This window comes from Harpegnathos saltator, unplaced genomic scaffold (assembly GCF_003227715.2).
Source record: "Harpegnathos saltator strain DR-91 unplaced genomic scaffold, Hsal_v8.6 scaffold205, whole genome shotgun sequence".
Taxonomy (NCBI): Eukaryota; Metazoa; Arthropoda; class Insecta; order Hymenoptera; family Formicidae; genus Harpegnathos; species Harpegnathos saltator.
This window is the reverse complement of record NW_020229990.1, coordinates 487930-507871: the sequence shown is the minus strand read 5'-3', so window position 1 is coordinate 507871 and position 19942 is coordinate 487930. Positions and strand designations below refer to the sequence as shown.

The 19942-nt window shown below is 36.6% G+C and overlaps 1 protein-coding gene and 1 long non-coding RNA gene across 2 annotated transcripts in view; one reads left to right on the top strand and one right to left on the bottom strand.

The window, feature by feature from the left end:
• Mical (Molecule interacting with CasL) overlaps nt 1-19942 on the top strand; it is a gene marked incomplete at its 5' end in the record, with an annotated part of 449478 nt that overhangs the window by 117134 nt on the left and 312402 nt on the right. The window lies entirely within an intron of this gene.
• LOC112588387 (uncharacterized) lies at nt 3458-10598 on the bottom strand. Its single transcript, XR_003112822.1, has 3 exons — nt 10392-10598; nt 10175-10321; nt 3458-3709 (listed from the first exon to the last, which is right to left on the bottom strand). It is a non-coding gene; the product is annotated as an uncharacterized LOC112588387 (long non-coding RNA).

Below are 19942 nucleotides of genomic sequence, written 5' to 3'. Positions count from 1 at the left end.
AAAGTTATAGGATAAGTAGGGGGATACTTAGCGGTGACCTTGACTTTGACCTTGAGGTAAAAGGTCAAGTTCATTTTGAGGCCAAACTGATTTTTTAAAATAGAAACTCCTATTTCAGACTACGGAAATGGAAAGTACAGAAAATTTCATGTCCAAATAGGTAACTCATGACCGTGGTCAAAATGATCTTTAGGGGTTGTTTCAAGGACAAACGCGTAATATTAATCAATTCACTCAAGTAACTGGTAAGCTAAGTGAGATAGTGAAAAATGTTTCAGACGAATGTAGTATTTGGAAGTAGACGTCAGGTCATGACCTTGAACTTAACTTTGAGGTAATTTCAAGGTCAAACTGAATTTTTAATTGAAATTAGTTAACAAGATTATCAATGACTTGACTCCTACTTTTAGCGTTACCCAGGAACAACGACGTGGACGTAGTAGAGGGTATGTTCCTTTTGGGGTGCTTGATTCGCGTGAGTCCCCTTGCCTCTCACGGTTCGGGATGCTTGATTCACGTGAGTCCCCTTGCCTCTCACGGTGCGGGATGTTTGATTCGCGTGAGTCCCCTTGCCTTTCACTTTTCATGGAACATTTTAGAGCAAATTCTCAAAAACGTGCCCGTTTTGCTTAATACATAATCTGATCCTCCTTTGAAAATTGTCAATAGTACTTAAAAGTACATCATGCACAATACTTTGGCAAGCACCTCTGATTCTCTCCATCATGTTATCCTTAGTGGTTGGTTCTTTAGTAAAAACAATGTCCTTTAAATAACCCCATAAATAAAAGTCTGGAGGTATCAAGTCTTCGGATCTTGCAGGCCATGCTACAGGTCCACGTGGTCCAATCCATCTTTCACGGTAACGCTCATTCAAATGTGCGCGAACTGGATTGTAGTTACGTGTTGTGACTTGGATGTCGTCGTTCTGTCTATCGTTCTCGATAAAGAGTAGCTACTTGACGGTAATTGCCTCGACATTCACCAAGAATTAACAACATGGCAACTTTTTCCTCTGGCGGATAATCAACCATAATAAAAGGGTTAAATGAGTAAAAATGGAAAAAGTATAAAAAAGGTATAAAAAAGGAAAAAAGGAAAAACTAAGTAAAAACAGGTTTTTATAATTAAAATTATGCGGTGGAGCTCCACCATCCAACTGAACCCACACTCTTGTTCTTGTAACAAGATCGACATCCTCCAACAAAACTGGAAATTCATTCCGAAGGAAAGCAAGAAAGTTGTTGCCGTTGACATTCTCCTCAAAAAAATAAGGACCAATCAAATAACCATTCAGGATGGGAACGTTTTTGAGAATCTGCTCTAAAATGTTCCGTGAAAAGTGAGAGGCAAGGGGACTCACGTGAATCAAGCATCCCGAACCGTGAGAGGCAAGGGGACTCACGCGAATCAAGCATCCCAAAAGGAATATACCTCCTACTACGTCCACGTCGTTGTTCCTGGGTAACGCTAAGAGTAGGAGTCAATTCATTGATAATCTTGTTAACTAATTTCAATTAAAAATTCAGTTTGACCTTGAAATTACCTCAAAGTTAAGTTCAAGGTCATGACCTGACGTCCACATCCAAATACTACATTTATCTGAAACATTTTTCACTATCTCACTTAGCTTACCAGTTACTTGAGTGAATTGATTAATATTACGCGTTTGTCCTTGAAACAACCCCTAAAGGTCATTTTGGCCACAGTCATGGGTTACCTATTTGGACGTGAAATTTTCCGTACTTTCCATTTCCGTAGTCTGAAATAGGAGTTTCTATTTAAAAAAATCAGTTTGGCCTCAAAATGAACTTGACCTTTTACCTCAAGGTCAAAGTCAAGGTCACCGCTAAGTATTCCCCTACTTATCCTATAACTTTTGTTTGAGGCATTTTTCGCTATCGCTCTTACCTGAGGAGATATTCCCGTGGACGGATTAAAATGGCCCACCCTGTATATATATATATATATATGTATAATTAAATTAATAACATCGTTACATATGTATTTACTATATTGCATTCTGACATAAGTCCAGAACTAAAACATATTATAACTTTTGCAATATAATTTAAAAACATAATCTGAATAACAAGAAACTGAGATTTTTAATTTTTACGTAACAGTATATGTAAGTAGAAAATGCAGTGAAAGCTACGTAGTCTCTATTTCGTGTGTGAATCATGATTATCAGCTAATATCTTTTTATTTTCTCGATCGTATCGTAGTTTGCAAAGACGGAATCATTCGCTTGCTGCAGTTTCAAAGTCGCATTCGTCAATACCTTTGGCTCTTAACGCATCTAATAAAATATTGAGTAGAGTTAATATTAAAAATAAAATCCTTACTAATTTGGGTTAGAAATAAAAATATGCAACTTGTCAAAATAGTTTACCTTTTAGGATGCATTTCAAATCGCACATGCGATGATTATTCCTACGATCATACCAAGAACAGTTTATATTGAATTTATTTATAAATAAGCGGCTGATACACCGTTGCATCAAATTTTTAACACTTTTTCTTCCGATTTTTTTCATAAATTCTACTTGAAGGTGTACAATTTAATAATTAGTCCATGAACATATTAATACACAATTAAATAAATAATAAATCATATAAATTATATAATTAAATTTACTACTACTTTTATAATACATATTTTTAATAATAAAGTATTATTTAATAATTAACTTACAAAATTGACTTTTGTTTCAACCATATCTAAGTTTTTCTGAAATCTTTTAAGATTCTGTATGGAATTTATAGGAAGTATGTCATCGAATATATTCATAGACTCTTCTATGTTAATACCTCTTTGCAAAACTTTCAGTCTTTTGTCGATACTTTGTACGTACTTTAACGTCTCCACACAAATTTGAATCAGTTTTTCTAAAACAGGATAAGTTGAAACAATGTATGAAATAATGTATGAATTTACTTTGATTATATTGCTTTTGATCAGAGTGTAGTAAGTTAAAGTATCATATATTAAAAATATATATAATATATTATTATTAATAATATAAATATATGACACAGTAATGAGATAAATGTAAAATAAAGTTATTACCAATCCCTATTTTGAGGGACTTGACACCGAGCACTATAAGACCGGCATCGAAATGTTAGCATCGAACCGTTACACTAAGTGCATTACTCTAAATGGAGATTATATCGAGGAATAAAATACTTTTCTCATTAAAAAAATCGTTTTTTCATTGTTAAACCAAAGACTTTTCAGCCCATGTAGTAGAGGCAAAAGAGTGGAGGATAGAGGAGGTAGAGGAATTGAGGGAGGGGGAAGAAATGAGAGGGGATAAAACAATTTTAAACTCTTACTTTGTACATTTATTTCGTCTGATTCTGTTACTACTCGATTATTAATATCATTGGTCTCACGCGTTTGTAGTAGATTAACTTCCTGTGTTTGCGAATTATCACATAATGAATTTAGCATAGAGCTTTTTTCGATAGCAATTTGTGAATTTTGTTCACATGAAGATTGTTTCTTGTACGATAATTGATTGCCATGTACGCCAAACGATTTGGCGTAAAAAGACTTTTTCGGCGACAATTTGTGAAACTTCACAAGAAGGTTGTTTCTCATTCGATTGTTTGCCACACAAAGATTTTCTTCCGGATAAACTCCGCTCTTTATCAGTTTTTAATTTCTTGTGTGTAGTGTCGCATAACTTCGGAGGTGGATCTATAAAAAAAAAAATATATATATATATACTAATTTATTGATTCCCCTTAGGGTTACAACTTTCTTACATTTCTCTTGCTTTCTACCTTATCCTACTTAATTCTATCCTCTCCTATCCTTTTCCCTACCTATACACACACACACACACACACACACACACACTCTACGCAACTCCCTCTCCTATTCTGGACTTCCGTTCCCGTTTACAATTTATCTTCCCTAATTTCATCCTCCTCACACTCATCCTTCCACTCACTCTTCCCTTCCCCCCTCACCACGTCCAGCCTCCTTAACCACTTCTCCCCCTCCCCCTCCGCCCCTAATACCTCCCCCGCCATCTCCTGCCATGTCCTTTCTTTCCCCCCCTGCACATTCCCACACGTGCTCCCATACTTCCTTTTCTACCCCACATATCCTACACTTCCTTTCTTCCTCCCCCTCCCAGTATTTTCCTCCTCTCATTCCATTTCCTAATCTATATCTTGCAACTCTTTGCCACCTACTTTCTCCCTAACCTTTCTTTAAATACCCTGGCACCCCCACCCTCTTTATCCACTTATACCATCCATTATATCTTGACTTCTCAATCTTCTTCCACCTTTCTTCCTTTGCTTCCTCTCTCTCTCTCCATTATTTGTTCCCCTCTCATTTCTTCCCCCTCCCTCAATTCCTCTACCTCCTCTATCCTCCACTCTTTTGCCTCTACTACATGGGTTGAAAAGTCTTTGGTTTAACAATGAAAAAACGATTTTTTTAATGAAAAAAGTGTTTTATTCCTCGATATAATCTCCATTTAGAGTAATGCACTTAGTGTAACGGTTCGATGCTAACATTTCGATGCCGGTCTTATAGTGCTCGGTGTCAAATCCCTCAAAATAGGCATTTGTTTCCAACTTGACCTCCTCATTCGAGTAAAATCTTTTACCAGCGAGCCACTGCTTCAGTCGGGGAAAAAGGAAATAGTCGCTGGGGGCCAGGTCTGGAGAATACGGGGGATGCGGGACCAATTCATAGCGCAATTTCTTTAATTTATCGGTCATATCGCGAGCCGAGTGAGCTGGAGCATTGTCTAGGTGAAACAAAATTTTTTTCTTTGCCAAATGTGGCCGTTTGACCTTGACCTCGTCGTCCAATCGATCCAGTAATGTACAGTAATATTCTTTATTGATAGTTTTACCATGTTCAAGATAATCAATGAATATTATGTTATGCGCATCCCAAAAAATACTGGCCAAAACCTTACTGATTATTGTGTCTTCGGGCGCTTCGGACGGCTTTCACCAGGCAATAACCACTCCGCTGATTGCCGATTGGACTCCGGTGTGTAGTGATGGATCCATGTTTCATCCATTGTGACAAATCGATGCAAAAACTCCTTCTCATTGCGGTTAAACAGGGCCAGATTTTGCTTTGAAAGTCGAACACGTTCCGCTTTTTGCTCAATTGTCAAAAAACGCGGCACCCAACGCGCGCAAAGCTTTTTCATGTGTAAATATTCATGAATGATATGACCAACGCGTTCCTTTGAGATGCCTATGATGTTAGCTAGCTCACTCAATTTCATTTTGCGGTCATTCAACACGATTTCACTGATTTTCTGGATGTTTTCTGGAGTAACTGCCTCATTTGGCCTTCCTGAACGTGGTGCATCATTTGTGCTCGTACGGTTACGACGAAACTCAGCAAACCAATATTTGATGGTTGAATTCGGTGGGGCAGATGTGCCGTAACATTTATCAAGCCATGCCTTTGCTTCAACAGTGTTTTTTCCCATCAGGAAGCAATGTTTAATCAAAACACGAAATTCACTTTTTTCCATAGTAAAGATAAATTCAGAGGTAACGTCACTTCGAAAGCTATAACTTGTACACGAGTCAACGAAATATCATGAAATTTTTACAGCATCTAAGTTAAGGTTGGTACTCTATAGGAAATATAAGGATTTTTAGTTTGTGGCGCCATCTATATGTCAGGCCAAAGACTTTTCAGCCCATGTAGTATGTACGCCTTCCTTTCTCCTTCCCATCCCTTCCTTGCCCTTCCCTTCTTCGCTCCTTCCCTCATTTCTTCTCAACACCTCCTTGCTAGCTCCCCTTCCCTCCCCTCCTCCAATTTCCTTTCATATCCCCATGCCCTCAATCCTGCCTTTCCACTTATTTTCTCTTTCTGCATCTCCTCTCTAACCATATACCTTGGCGTGCACCTTTCCACTTCTAACACCCATTTTAAATACCTCTCATGCACCCTTTCCATTCCTTCTCTCTCTTTCCATCCCCAAATTTCTACCCCATAATCATCACCGACCATATCAGCCTATCAAACAGCCAAACTCTCCTTCCCCAGTCCCCTCCAAATTTCCTCTTTCCTATTCCCCACACCTGTCCCAGCAGTATTGCCCCTCATTTTATCCTTTCTTTCACTTGTGCCTCTTGCGACCCATTGTTCTTTATTATGTATCCTAAATACTTAAACTCCCTTACCTCCTCTATTTTCTTTCCCTTCCACCTCCAGCTCAGCTTTGCCCATCTCCCCCCTCCCTTCCTGCATCTCATCACCTTTGTCTTATCCACGTTTACTTCCAATCCTTTCCAATCTAAATATATTTCCATACTTGCCATCATTCCCTTTAATCCCTCCTCGTCCTCTGCCGACATCGCAACATCATCCGCATATGCCAATGAGTATACCTCCCCACCCCTCAACCTCACTCCCCCCATCCTCCTCTTTCTAACTCTTCATCCATATCCGCTACCAACAGCGTAAACAAATTTGGGCTTATTGGACAGCCCTGTCTTACTCCCCTCATCGTCCAGAACCTTTCCCCCTCCCTTTCCCCTACCCTCACTCTACTGACTGTTTCTCTTAACAACTCTTCGCATCTTATAATTATCCCTTCGCTTACTCCCCTTCTCTTCATTAGCTTTCATTAGCACCCCCCTGTCCACCGAGTCAAACGCCGCCAAAAATAGTACCACCATCTTCCCCTGTTTATCTATTTGCCTGTTCACTAAATAATTCAGCACATATATATTATCTATGGCTCCTACCCCTTTTCTGAAGCCCGTCTGACTCGGCGGCAACAACCCTTTTTCTTCTATTTCCTCCTTTAGCCTTTCTGCCAGAATTGTCGCGTATATCTTATACGCCGTTTGCATCAACGTTACTCTCCTGTGATCCTCCATTCTCTCCCCTCCCTCCTTCTTTAATATTGGCACAATAACACCCTCTTTCCAATCCTGCAGCCATTCTTCACCTTTCCACATTCCTATCACAAATCTCCCATATCCACTCTTCCACTTCTTCTCCCCCATACTTTCACACTTCATTTGAAATTCCATCCCCCCCATCGCTTTCCAATCTTTCAGCCTCTTTATTACCCTTCTCACCTCCTTTCTTTCTATTCCCCTCTCCTCTTCACCCCCCTCCCTCTGACCACCTTCCACTCCACCCCCCTAATACCCTCCTAAAGTGTCTATCCCACTCCTCCATTTCTATTCCTTCGTTTATCTTCATCTTCTTCTTCCTATCCCTATTTACCACCTTCCACACTTGACTTTCCGTTCTTACTCCCTCTATCTCCTTCATCCGTTCCACTCTTTTCCTCTCTTTCTTTTCTTCACATAATTTTCTGTACCCTTTCTTTTCCTCTCTATATTTTTCCTTATTTCCTCCTTCCTTTCTCCCTCTTCTCAGCTCCCTTCTTATCTTCTCCTTCCTCTGTCTGCATTCCTCATCCCACCATCCTTTTCCCCCCTCCTTTTTCCTTTTTCCCGTTTTTTACAACACCCTTCCTATTTTTTCCTTCAACACTTTCCAATCCTCTTCCACCACACTTTTTCCTCCCTCTCTCCTCCCAAACTCCCTCTTGAACTCTTCTTTTCCCTCCTCGCCCCACCTTCCCCTACCTACCTTTTTTCTTCCCAATCCCTGTCTCCTTCCTTCTTCCTTTCTCTTCTTCTCTATCCATACCGTTACCGGCTGATGATCCGAGTCTATTTTTTCTTCTACTTCCAATCTCTGTATTCCCTCTTTCGTCTCCTCATCTCCTATTACATAGTCAATTACCGATTACCCCTGTTCCCCTACATACGTATATTCTCCTTCCTCGTCCCCCCTATGATTTCCATTTAGAATCATCCACCCCTGCCCTTCCAAGAATTCCCACAATCTTTTGTCTTCTCCATTAACTTTATTGTCCTTCGACTTCCTAATCCCTACTCTTTCCCCTCTCTCATTCTCTCCCTCTAACCCTCCCCCCTCTCTTCCTGTCCTTGCGTTAAAATCTCCTATCAAAATTCTTACTCCCTCTTCCTTTTCCTCCATCCATTCTCTTAATTTCCCTATCTTATTTTCTAAATCCTTATTCACATACACTCCTATTATTCTCCACCACTTCTCTTCTAATCTTATCTTGGCCATCATAATCCCCTCTCCCTCTAACCTCCTCCCTTCCCTTTCCACTTTCATATCTATTTTTACTCCAACTAACATCCTTCCCATTGCTCTTCCTTTTCTATTCTTCCTTCCCGCCCACTGCGTCTCCCATGCGTATCCCTTAGGCAACCTTTCTCTCACCCTTTCCTACCCCATTTTATCTACCCAAGTTTCACTCAAAAATATCACATCCCATTCTTTCAGTCCTTCCCAGAACTCCTTGTCTTTGTTTTTTAACCCTGCTACATTCCAGAATGCCACCTTCACTATTCCTCTCTCCCCCTTGCTTCTTCCTTTCTTTATCCCTTTCTCTCCCAATCCCCTCCCCTCTCCCCCGCTTCCCACCCCTTCTCTCCCTTCCCACCTATCCTCCCCCCTTTATCCCTTTTCCCTCTTCCTCCTTTTTTGCCTCTTCTATTCTTTTCCCTTTGTCCTTACTTTCCTCCGACCCTCTCTCCCTTATCTTTTTCTCCTCCTCGTCCCAATACCACCACTTGTTCTCTATCCACAATCCTCTCTCTCCCCTCCGCACTCTTTTCTTTTTCTCTTTCCTCCTCCATTATCCTCCTTAACTTCCACGCCATCCTTCTCTCTCTCTGAACGTTAGATCCTCAATCCATATCATACTTCCTTTCAGTTTCCATTTATTTTCTAAGGTTCTCTTTTTCTCTTCCTCTGTCTTTACCTTTATAATTAACATTTGCCCTTTCTCTTCTTTACTTGTATTTCTTCTTCTCACCTCTTCAATCCCTACCTCCACTCTTATCTCTGCACAAATCCTCTCTACCCCCTTTCCAATGTCCCTCTTTTCCTCCCTCACTCCTTTAAATACTACATTCTTTCTCCTCTTTTCTCTTTCCTCCCTTTCCAATCCTTTCTCTACTCTCTTCAGCCTCTTCTCTACACCTTCCTTCCCTTTATACCCTACCTCCCTTCCCCGCCTTCCTTTAACTTGCTTATCCCTTCTTCCAAGCTAACTTCTCCCTCCCTCTCCCCCCTCTTCCTCTCCCCTCTTGTCTTACTTTCTTCTTCTAATCTCTCAATTCTCTCTAACATTCCCTTCCTCTCTTCCTCCCACCTTTCCTCCCTCCTCTCCATCTCCTCCAAATCTTTCTTTGCACTCCTCCATCCTTCTATCATTTACCACATCATTTCCTTTAATTCTCCTTCCATTACCCCTTTCTCTTTCTCCCCTGTCATGTCCCTTACCTCCTCCTTTCTCCCCTCCTCCCCTTGTCCTCTCGTCCCCCTCTTTGTATTTTCTTATTTTCTCTTTCCCTCCCCTCCCCTTCGTTCTTCCCCCTCATCGCTTCTAGCGTCCTCTATCTCTTTCTCTTGGCTTCTTGTCCTCTACTCTTCCCTCCTACACTCCCAGCACTTCCTACACTACTTACACTTGCTCCACTCCCCACACTATCCGCCCTTCCCCTATATGCACTTATTCCCAGAAACTCCCTTAATCCCTCCTGCTTTCCCGTTTTCTCTTTTCCTCCCTCCTTTTCCATTCTGCCCCTTTTATCCCTCTCTTCTCCTTCCTCTTTTCTATCCTGTCTCTCTATTTCCTCTCACTTTCGCTTTACTTTAGAACCGACCTCTTTCCTATCCGAATTTCCTCTCTATTGTCCTTCTACTCTATGCCTCTCCGTATGCTTTGTCATCCACTTTCTTTCACACTTTTCTTCTTCTTTATGCTTTCTTCCTATCCTTTGCCCTTTTTGTCCCTCACTCCTCCACCCTCCCCTCACCGCTCCTCACCCTTCCACCCACTCGCACCTCCACTCACTCTTTCCTTCCACACTTTTCTCTTTCGCTTTGCGCACCACTCTCACACCTGTCACTCCTCTAACCTACCGAAAACGGAAGTCCTACCGATCTATAAAATATAATAAAAGTTAATAAAGTATAAATAGTTTGTTTCACACTATATTATTGACACAAGATTGAAATAAATAAAAAACATATTATTTTTGAATAGACAGCTTGATTCTTAGTGAAATAAAAATAAAATATAATTCGATAAAATGAAATTACCGTAATCTTCACGCGCACTGTCATCAGAAGTATCATATGTATCGAATTGTTTTTCGTGTATTACTCTTTTTCAACGTCCCCTGGTTTCCTCACAAGAAGTTGCGTAATTAGCATCTTCTGCTTTTTATCGTGCCTTTTCTAAAGTCTCTATAAATGTGAAACATTATATTAATACTGCATAATTTATATTTAGAATAACCACTTTTGGTATGCTTACCACAGTAGCATTCTACTTTGATATCAAAAAGTAACCAATCCGCTTCTGGTGGAATGTTTTTTTTAAGAAAGAAAGTTGCATTCTTAGTTGTTGGCCATCTACATTGAATACAATCTTTTGTAAGCCATGATGTCGGAAGTTCGGAATACCTTCCTTCTTGCGGAAATTGTACAACAGCATAGGGAAAGTTCATTTTGACACACAGTATATAATATCTTTAACAAAATCATATATATATAATAATATAATAAATCACAGGAAGAGCATAAATAATATAATAAATTTATTACAATAATATAATATATACGTTCAATTGCTATCTTTGGACCTTAGATGTGAACCTTAATGCAATAAATTAATAACTATACTTGAATTATCATCAGAAAACATTATCTATTTTTAAACATTTACGTGAAATTTGGTCAGTTGTTATAGTTGTATATGGTACATCTGCTTCATTATCAGATAACATATAAATTCCTACCAGCGTTGAATCACACGGAGAAATAAACAATGGTTTAATAGAGAGATGTTATAGAGTTTTACTTTAAAATGTAGAACATCTTTCTTTAAATAAATATCATTTACTGTAACAATTGTACCGTTTGAAAGAATACAACAGTTATTGGGATATTTGGACGATAAAGTATATCCATCAAATTCTATTCTATTCATTTTTGTCTTGTTTTTATTATAATGAATTATCGGATAATTTTTTGAAGGATTTGAAAAGCTTTTCTCAACGTTTTTCTTTTTTATAATTCTGTTAACAATTTGTTCCAGAGGTTTGCCACTAACTTTTAACAACTTCTTTATTGTATACAGATAGTTTTCAAATTTAAAACCAGAATAAGAATCGATTGTTCCAAACCGTTTAACATCTTTACATATGTGTAATAAATTATGCACATTATGTGATACGTATTGATCTCCGTAATATTCGCGGAATTTTCGAACAAAATATTCAAAATATTCAATTTGTGCGTAATCAAGTAGATACTTATATTGGTTATCTGATATAATTCTTACAGCAACGCACAGACAAGTAAAATGTATATATAGTTTTTTAGATAACACAATTTTCATTATAATTATTCCCGTATACAATACAAAAAGTTTATGTTCAGTCGCTTTCCACCGATCCAGATCCAGCAAATCCCTTGGACGACGTGTAAATTCTACAGGTAGAAACACTTTTAATTTGCTATTATATTGTTGGGCTTTATCTAATAAAACAGCAGTCAATCGTATATTAATTGTACCTTTCATCCAAAATCGAAGCATTGTTTTATTAACACCAAGAAAAATAAGATGCATACAATCTAATAGTACATCAGAAATCATTTCAATATTTAAAGTTTCTATAATTGTTTGGTGAGTTAAATATTTTTCAACGTGATATTCTTGATGTTGTCTGTGATGTTGTACTGCGAAATGAATAATCCGTCCTCAAAGTTGAGTTTTATTCTAAAAAGACGACTTTATTGTGAATAAATTTTCCTTCTTGAATACACTTTGTGCAATTAAAATAACCTGTGTGACCTTTAATACCGCAAATAAATGATTTTGCTGGAGCATCACATATTATAGCATTTAATTTAACACGAATAATCATTTCATTAATATTCAAACCGGTATCAAGAATGGATTTTGCTTCTTCTACGAATTGTTTCAGAAAAATATTGACACCTTTTGGTTTCGTATTACTATGATAAATGCCTATAACGAATGGTTCAGTATAGAAATCTGCAACTATGGCACCTAAGATTGGCCAAAATTGACTATTTGAACTATTTGAAATAGGTAAGCCATCGATATTAATATTTACTTTCAATTCTGCTGGATACAGGAATGTTTGAAAGTGTATTTTAATCGAATGTCTTAAACTTTCCGCAAATCCAAAATGAATATATTTTCCGTCATCCATTTTTATTGTTTGCGAAAAAGTATTACGTGGTGTTTTCATTAATGTTCTACAATCAACTGGAACATTTAACTTATTTTGTAATAAAATTTGTAATAAATCATTCACGGCACTTTGACTAATATTGTGTTGAGTTACCCAAAATCTTAAATTATTATGCAAAGAATTTTCACTATTTAATATGTTTTCTGATGATAAATTGTGGAAATCATTGTCAGTAACATCTGATTCACTTTCATTACAAATAGAACTTCTGTCCAAATTACAATTATTAATATTTATGCTGTCATTTTCTGAATTATAGTTATTAATTGTTATACTATCTGTTATCTATGTGCAGCCTCGTTTAGTAATTTGGGAGCTACATACATTTTATATATTACTTTCGTCTATTACAATCCTTCGTTTTTGACGATAAGATAAATCAGAAAAATCTTTACGTGACATAATTATACAGGATGTTATAAAAGTGGAAGAGCAGAATAATTCGAAAAATATGAGGCCTAGAAAAAATGCGAAGTACTCAGTTTTTATGATTTTTTCCTGGCTATCTGATGGTGATCTTGGATTTGACCTTGACAATGACCTTGAGGGTCATTTCAAGGTCAATTTTTTTTAAATGGGGCCCTATATTTTTGACCCCAGAAATGAAAAGAGCGGAAAATTCTACGTTCGGATATGACCTTGAATACTGCCAAATTTGACCTCTGAAGGTCACATAAAGGTTTAAGCTTATTTTAGGCTGAAAACGCCTTCGAAAAATATCTTCGAAAATACACCTGCTAGGGAGCAATGTTACGCATCAGAATAAGAATATAGAGGTCAACGAGGGACATTCAGCCGTGACCTTGCCCTTATTCTCAAGGTCATGAGTTAAGATTATTATTAAGGTCAAACCGGACTTTTTTGGACTGAAAATCCATACTTTTGACCTAAAAGTGTCAAGACTGAAAAATTTTACGTTCGGATATGACGTTCTCAACCTTGACCTTGTTCTTAAGGTTATGTGTCAGTCATATCAAGGTCAATTAATTTTTTTGGGCTGGAAACACATACTTTTACCCCCCCCATAATGTAAAGAGTGAGATTTTACGTTACGTACGAGGTCACACTCCGATTGTTAGTAACTCCTCAATATCGGGCGCCATTTTGGATCGGTCATCTTGAATTTGTAAAATCCAATGTCGGATTCGATTTCAGAAATAACTTCAAAAACTCCTTAAACGAGATCCAATTTTTGTTATTCTTAAATATCGGCCGCTATCTTGAATCGGCCATCTTGAATTTGCAAAATCCGATGTCGGATTCGGTTTTAGCGAGCTCAAAAATCCCAGGATCGGTATCCGAAAAATTTATGCGCCATCGATGTATGCTTCAAGGTTTTTATTTGTCTCGATTCTATCAGTGTTAAACAGATAATAGATTGTTTTTGAGTTTTCATCGATTTAACAAACCTCTATAGTTTAGTAATTATGATTCAATGGTAGCTATTTTATGTTTATTTCATCACGAACTATAATTGAAATTGTAGTCGTAAGGAAAATAGAGGTTTTAATGAGAATTACAGAAGTTGATGACAATGAAATTATTTTTACTTATAAAACAGTTAAATGACTATCAAACGATTAGTAATGGTCAAAATTATGGTATAATAGTAATGGTCAAGATGTCGTGGAAACTGATTTTCCAGCCGGGAGGACCAACTTCTCATTATAATTTTGTGCGAGAAATATTGCAGTTTTGACTACCAAACGTTGGGAATAGACTACCATATGCTATTAAACGACTAGCAAATGATAGGTAATGGTCAAAGTTATCTAAAACACTGTGGAAACCGATTTTCGAACCGGGGGGATCAACTCCACATTATAGTTATGTGCGAGAACTATTGCAGTTTTGACTACCAAACGTTGGGAATGGACTACCAAACACTACCAAACGACCACCAAAGGATTGATAATGGTCAAAATTATTCAGGACATCATGAAAACCGATTTTCCAGCCGGAGGAGGAGGGGGGCAACTTCACATTATAATTTTGTGCCAGAACTATTGCAGTTTTGACTACTAAACGTTGGGAATAGACTACCAAACACTACCAAACGACCACCAAATGAATGGCAACGGTCAAAATTATATTCTCGGTCGGGGAGCCAACTTCACATAGCTGTCTATAGGTCGCGATGGGCATGACAAACGCCAAACTTTACACGGTTATTAGTAAAAAACTATACCATCGCCAAATAGATATCGCCAAATGGGACAGGACTTTTTCGTTCCTCTCGCTTAGCTCTACGTCCCTATGAAGTTGGTGTGTTACAATTATAGAACACCCTATATATATATCACCAGTGATACACGTGCGTACCATCAGTATAGCACGCAACATGTTAATAACATATGCGAAACTAAGTTGAAATTGAAAATTAAACCAATCTTAATCAGGTATGTACTTTTTAACCTTGCTCGTGTGTTTAAGTTATAGATACACATAAGACGTTCGGGTCCAAAAAGAACTTATATGAAAAAAATTTTAAATTGCTTTTTCCAACAAATATGATATTTTCTGTTCTGTAATTTATTATATTTATATTCCATACATTATGTACTGATAATACATAAACAAAACTACAAGTAAATAATTAAAATAATAAGAAAATTGTTTCAGTTACATAAACTTATATGTCACTAAAACATGCAGTACAAATATGGGTTAGATAATTTTTGCAAATAAAGTTATTACATTTGGAGCACTTCATTAAAAACTTATTATCATTTTTTGGACACAATTGGCACCTTCCTCTTTTTCTCTGCGTTGTATCAAGATTCTGTGTAGCAGTTTGTGTTGGACGCGCTTCAGCTTGAATGCGCTCAACTACATCTTTTGCAGCTTTTCCTCTTGGCATATAATATCGTCTTTCAACGTGCAGATCAATGATTTTCCAAGATATTTTATAAATATTCTTTTCTGGTCATTGCATTTCGGCTTCCATTGGTGGTTGATGGCAGTAAATAAAACAAATGAATTAACACTCGAAATATCAAAAATATTTGAGAAAACAACTATAGGCCAACGATTTGTTTTCCTTCCTGAGATATAATTTCCACACATTTTATCTAAAGTATCAACAGCCCCTTTAGTTTTGTTCAGGGTTGGAAAAGTTACTTTTTAAGAGTAACTCGTTACCGTTACCATTATTTTCGATAAAAAGTAACTCGTTACCGTTACTCGTTACTGATCTTAAAAAATAACGCGTTACCGTTACTTGAAAGTAATGATATTTTATTTCGTTACTTTCCGTTACTTTTGTAAATCCAGGATTATAAGAAAGGTGCTAAGACAAGATATAAATCGGACATAAGACGATTAGAAATGTATATATATATTTATTTAAATATTTTTATTATTTTATGTTATTAAGTATTGTACTTAATGAAAAGTTTTTTAATTAGTGGATATGAATTTAATATTTGGACATTAGTGCCTGCTGGCTTTAAAAATCTTTGCCATTCATCATAGGCAGATTTCTCATTTGATGTTTGCTATTTAAAATTAAAAAAGTCATTGTTATTATTGTGCTTATCAGACATCAAAAAATTTTTAATTGAAGGAATTCCTTATAAATCTTCTAAATACGTTTGCGCAAGTTTTCACTTATCTTCAGCTAACCAACTCAATTTGGGATGCAAACAGCTGGCAATTATCAATTCTTCTTTTTCGAATGTAGTACAAAACCTAAAGTTAAATCAATAAAATTAAATATGAACATATTGATTTTTCTTTTTGATCAGATGAATGTTGTTTGATGAACATATGTATTAACCAAATTACACCAACTTACCTTTCTTTTAAACCTTTCTGTATAGCTACGGCCAATGGATGACAATATGTGAGTCCATCTTTATTGGTTTTCATTACATTCAGCATAAAACAAAAAATGCATAGAAATTAAATACAATTAAGTTTAATTTTATAAAAATTAAAAAGTAACGATTAAAGTAATGGACGTTTTGTTACTCGTTACAAAAAAAATATATCACCGTTACTTTTTCGTTACTGACACCAAAAAGTAACGGCGTTACCTAATCGTTACTCAAAAAAGTAACGACATCAGTAACGGCGTTACAAGTAACGCGTTACTTCCCAACCCTGGTTTTGTTGTAATCTAAAATGAGCTGTGGCTTTTTATCTGCATTACTACTTATTTTGTCATCGTGATGTAAAGTGCTCTGTAATACAACATTTATATTATATTTAACTTTCTTTTTTGGAAAGTAAGAAACCAATGTAGTACCTTTCGTAAATGCAAACTTAGAGGTCAATGGAGGAACACTTTTTGTTCCCAAATGTTGAGGAGAAATTGTAGGCTTATTTTTCTTGATAGTGCCTATCATTATAGTATCTCTTTTGAGAAGCATTTGATCTAATTCATGTGAGGTAAAAAAATTGTCATTGTAACATGTAATGTAATACTATGACCTTTTAGATCAACTGATAAATCTAAAACTACCCTCAGTGCCTGTATTTTCTCTGGTAGTACATCTTTTGACTTTTCTAAATATGACTGAATGTTCCAAACATAACTAGTTTCATTATCACATAAAACCTAAAATTTTATGCCATATTTAGCTGGTTTTTTAGACATACTGACGAAAAGGACATTTTCCTCTAAAACGAAGTAATCTTTCTACCTAACATATTTTTTAGGATTAAATGATTTTAGTAAAATTTGAATCCATTTTTCCCACAACTCTCTAATAGGTACGAACTTATTATTATTATTAGCGCGTCTCTTTAATCGAGTTTGACGATCATCAAAACGCAAAATATGAGAAATAATATTAAATTTTTCCAGTGACTTTGTTGCCCGAAATATTGGCCTCCCATTTCTTTCATTCCATAAACTCTCAGTTGACTCGTTATGTGATTTATATACACCTGCCAGTAACAAGAGTCCAACATAAGCATCCAGTTCAATTGAGTCAATTTTTGTCCAAAACATCCAAAACTTGCCGAAAACTTGATTACCTTCCTTATTAGTTTGGCTCAAGATAATATTCTCAATGGAATCAGGAAAAAATATTTTGAATGTGGAGTATTCATCAATAACACGTGAAGTTGCATATCTAGTAGGTCCTGGCATAACTTTTATTATATCGTGAGAACGACGTCTTTCTGTCTCAGGTTCAGGCCTGGTCTTCCATTCAATATCACCATTTTTAGACAATAAAATTTGTACTATCTGGCTCGTTATCCACTTCATCAACTTCTGTATCTGAAGAAATATACTCAGAAACGTGGTCTTCGCATTCTGAAACACCTTCTTCTCCATCCGAGATGTTATCAATGTCCATTATTGTCAATATAAAAATTACTAAGGGCACGAAGAGTAGGTACACTTGTAATCCACAAGGCAGGCAACGTTGGCGAATGCCAACGTAAGAAAAACTGCAAGGTAAAAGAATCTTGCTAATTCGCAAGAGAGACTTTGTCCTGAGAAGGATAGGATGAGTACTACACTCGGTGTCGGATAGTGAAAAAAGGCGAAAAGGCTACCGGCTTGCGCTTTAATATAGCGCTGGTGACAATTGAGCGCAAGTAGCGGGAGCCCCGTGAGTGTGGCGACGCGGCAGTCGTGAAGCTTGCTTTCAACTAGCGCAGGCGAAAGAGATAACGCACAGGTTGCGTCTGACTGCCGGTCTAGTCGCCGCCCTTCGATTCCCGAACAACATCAAACAAAATCAATCTTTTCTGTATAGTAACACTAACTGACAGCTGGAGAGGGAAAAAACACACAGAGAATAATAAGAATGGATGGAGGGAATATGGGGGGAATCTAGCAACCTGTGTGATCTTAAACACTAATTAAACATAAAGAAAATTCGCTTTTAAATTATAACTTATAATACTCATTAAATAATTATTTTACCTATGGGTCAAAAAGGATCCGAACACCTTGAGAATAAACATATACCATAAAGAAATTGTATATAGTTTAAACAAAATATATTATAGGGTATTATATTCATTTTTAGATTATGAACAAAGTCACAAAACGAAAATGTGATATAATAAATAGTTAATGTACAACAGCGTATAAAGAAATTGTTTGGGTCAAAAAGGATTCGAACTTAGCAGGGTTAATGAGAACTTGTAATATTCAAACATTAAACGTTAGATTGTATTTAATATTTTTTACATACCCAATATTTGTGCATATACATGTGTGTATGTGAGCGTGAGCGTGTGCTTGTGCATGCGTGCGTGCGTGTGTGCGGGCGTGCGTGCGAACGTGCATGTGCACGTGCATGCGTGCGTGTGTGCGCCGAAATATTGTCAATCTATTGGTTAACTTCTCTTCACCATTGTCTGTTGAAATTCGTGAATATCCAGGAAATTATTCACAATATTATTATAAATGATTGGAGGCCGTTTAGATCATGGCTTATTTAAAGATTAAAATTAAATAAAAATTTTGAAAATTTATTTATTTATAGTTTTTATGGACGCATGGTCTTGATAATCTTTTTAAACATCTTTTATTACAATCTCATGCAGCAGCATGCAACTTTTACATCTTTTTTAAACTTATAATTTGCCAAATATGAATCTTTTTTCACTTATATACGGTAATTTTTCTTAAATGAAATGTAATCATAATGCAATAAATAATTTCACGTTTATACACTACTCAAAAGAATTTACGGCATAGATAATTTATTGTCGAAAATTGGCCAAATTTGATTGGCGATTACTTCGCGAAAATTTATTGTAGACTAATTATTTTTTTTCAAAATGAAGCTTGAAGTCTCTACTTTAAGAATGTATCTCCATTTTTTGTATGTGATGTACTCCTACCCCTGTAACCCCTGACATCTGAGGGCATGTTTGGTATACTAAAAATTGCAAAGTTTGACGGAATGCACGGACGTGGACAATTTTTTTTCAGGGACGCCGCTTACATCGTCATAAAGTTCAAATCTTCCCCTTCAATTTGAAACAAAAATAGAGTGGTTACAATTTTTCTTCGTAAAGTTACATCCCTTCAAAAATATCGTACGGAACCGTGGAGAATACGGAGAGAATTTGTTTGTCAAAGCTAGGAATGTTGGCTGTGGTCAAAACTGGAGCTGATGATACCCGGGTACCCTCTCATTATTCGAAATTCACGGGAAATACTCAGGTATTACCCGTATTATCCATATTACTCGTATTATCCGTATTACTCGCATCATCTATATTATTTGAATATCCATATTATCCGTATTACTCGAGTGTCTATGTAGTAAAAAATTGTCAGAAGAAATGGTGCAGTCGGACTCAGAGAATGGATAATCACATCCATAAAACGATGTCGTTGCGAAATATATGTAATTTAGAGTGAGGCCACACACTTTACATTTTGCCTGCATTCTATCTTCTGATGGAACAGCATATTTCCATACCCACATACAACATTAATAGCAAAAACAGGTGTTAAATGCAGGTTATATCTGATTACGATATTAAATTAACGTATGTCATTGAGACCGTCAGAAGTTTGACATGAAGTAGACAGATAATTTAAACAAACACGAATAATAAAAGTACGGTTAATACGAGCCGGTACCCGAGTATTTTCAACATA